Source organism: Arachis hypogaea, chromosome 12 (genome assembly GCF_003086295.3).
Source record: "Arachis hypogaea cultivar Tifrunner chromosome 12, arahy.Tifrunner.gnm2.J5K5, whole genome shotgun sequence".
Classification (NCBI taxonomy): Eukaryota; Viridiplantae; Streptophyta; class Magnoliopsida; order Fabales; family Fabaceae; genus Arachis; species Arachis hypogaea.
In genome coordinates, this window is record NC_092047.1 from 40,530,402 (window position 1) to 40,533,116 (window position 2,715).

A 2,715-nucleotide genomic window follows, 5' to 3' on the forward strand; every position below is an offset into this window, starting at 1 on the left:
CATACTAAAGCTTGGCTGGCTATTAAGCCATGCCTGACCCTTTGATTGGAGCTTTAGACTAAAGAGCATAAGATTCCTGGAATTCATATTAAAAATTTTGGAATCCTTATTTTTATTTTTCAAAATGATTTTCGAAAAAATTAAAAGAAAATACAAAAAAATTCATAAAATTATAAAAATCAAAAATATTTCATGTTTCTTGTTTGAGTCTTGAGTCAGATTTTAAGTTTGGTGTCAATTGCATGTTCATCTTGCATTTTTCGAAAAATTCATGCATTCATAGTGTTCTTCATGATCTTCAAATTGTTCTTGGTAAGTCTTCTTGTTTGATCTTGATGTTTTCTTGTTTTGTGTTGTATGGTGTTTTTCATATGCATTCTTGCATCCATAGAGTCTAAGCATCAAAGATTTCTAAGTTTGGTGTCTTGCATGTTTTTTTTGCATTAAAAATTTTCAAAAATAAGTCTTGATGTTCATCTTGACATTCAAGGTGTTCTTGGTATTCATCTTGACATTCATAGCATTCTTGCATGCATTCATTGTTTTGATCCAAAAATTTTCATGCATTGCATCATTTTCATGTTTTTCTCTCTCATCATTAAAAATTCAAAAATAAAAAAAAAATCTTTCCCTTTTTCTCTCAAAATTTCGAAAATTAGATTTGACTTTTTCAAAAATTTTTTAAAATCTAGTTATTTTTATGAGTCAAATCAAATTTTCAATTTAAAAATCTTATCTTTTTCAAAATCTTTTTCAAAAATCAAATCTTTTTCATTTTTTCTTAGTTATTTTCGAAAATTTTAAAAATATTTTTCAAAAATCTTTTTCTTATCTTTATCACATAATTTTCGAAAATAACATCACCAATTAATGTTTTGATTCAAAAATTTCAAGTTTGTTACTTACTTGCTAAGAAAGATTCAAACTTTAAGTTCTAGAATCATATCTTGTGATTTCTTGTGAATCAAGTCATTAATTGTGATTTTAAAAAAAATCAAATCTTTTTCAAAACTAATTTCAATCATATCTTTTAAAAAAAATATCTTCTTATCTTACCTTTTTCAAAAATTTGATTTCAAAATATCTTTTCTAACTTCTTATCTTCTTATCTTTTCAAAATTGATTTTCAAAATTTGTTTCACCTAACTAACTAACTTTTTGTTTGTTTCTTACCTTTTTTAAAACCACCTAACTAACTCTCTCTCTCTAATTTTCGAAAATATCTCCCTCTCTTTTTCAAAACTTCTTTTTAATTTTGGATTTTAATTTTCGAAAATTACTAACCTTTTTCAAAAACTATTTTCGAAAATCACTAACTCTTTTTCAAAAATTATTTTCAAAAATTCTCCCTCTCCCATCTTATTCTATTTATTTATTTATCTACTAACATCTCCTCATCTCAATTCACTGCTCCTATCCTTACCCTTGTGTTTGGATTCTTCATTCTTCTTCACCCCTATTCCTTTTCTTTTTCTACTAACATTAAGGAACCTCTTTACTGTGACATAGAGGATTCCTCTTCTTTTCTTGTTCTCTTCTCTTTCTTATGAGCAGGAACAAAGAAAAAGGCATTCTTGTTGAAGCTGATCCAGAATCTGAAAGGACTCTGAAGAGGAAACTAAGAGAAGCTAAATTACAACAATCCAGAGACAACCTTATTGAAAATTTCAAACAAGTAAAGGAGATGGCAGCCGAACCCAACAACAATAATGCAAGGAGAATTCTTGATGACTTTACTGCACCAAATTCCAATTTACATGGAAGAAGCATCTCCATTCCTGCCATTGGAGTAAGCAACTTTGAGCTGAAACCTCAGCTAGTTTCTCTGATGCAGCAGAACTGCAAGTTTCATGGACTTCCATCTAAAGATCCTTTTCAGTTCTTAACTGAATTCTTGCAGATCTGTGATACTGTTAAGACTAATGGAGTAGATCCTGAAGTCTACATGCTCATGCTTCTCCCTTTTGCTGTAAGAGACAGAGCTAGAGTGTGGTTAGACTCTCAACCCAAAGACAGCCTGAACTCTTGGGATAAGCTGGTCACGGCTTTCTTAGCCAAGTTCTTTCCTCCTCAAAAGCTGAGCAAGCTTAGAGTGGATGTTCAAACCTTCAGACAGAAAGAAGGTGAATCCCTCTATGAAGCTTGGGAAAGATACAAGCAGCTGACCAAAAAGTGTCCTTCTGACATGCTTTCAGAATGGACCATCCTGGATATATTCTATGATGGTTTATCTAAGCTATCAAAGATGTCATTGGATACTTCTGCAGGTGGATCCATTCACCTAAAGAAAACGCCTGCAGAAGCTCAAGAACTCATTGACATGGTTGCTAATAACCAGTTCATGTACACTTCTGAGAGGAATCCTGTGAATAATGGGATGCCTATGAATAAGGGAGTTCTTGAAATTGATACTCTGAATGCCATACTGGCTCAGAATAAAATATTGACTCAGCAAGTCAATATGATTTCTCAGAGTCTGAATGGAATGCAAGCTGCATCCAACAATACTCAAGAGGCATCTTCTGAAGAAGAAGCTTATGATCCTGGGAACCCTGCAATAGCAGAGGTAAATTACATGGGTGAACCATATGGAAACACCTATAATCCATCATGGAGAAATCACCCAAATCTCTCATGGAAGGATTAAAAGCCTCAACAAGGCTTTAATAATGGTGGAAAAAACAGGTTTAGCAATAGCAAGCCTTTTCCACCATC

The 2,715-nt window shown here is 32.2% G+C and overlaps 1 non-coding gene across 1 annotated transcript; it reads right to left on the minus strand.

Moving 5' to 3' along the window:
• Window positions 1-2,083: 2,083 nt before the first annotated feature.
• On the minus strand, window positions 2,084-2,191 carry LOC112731526 (small nucleolar RNA R71). Its single transcript, XR_003167300.1, has one exon. It is a non-coding gene; the product is annotated as a small nucleolar RNA R71 (small nucleolar RNA).
• Between the last annotated feature and the right edge of the window lie 524 nt (window positions 2,192-2,715).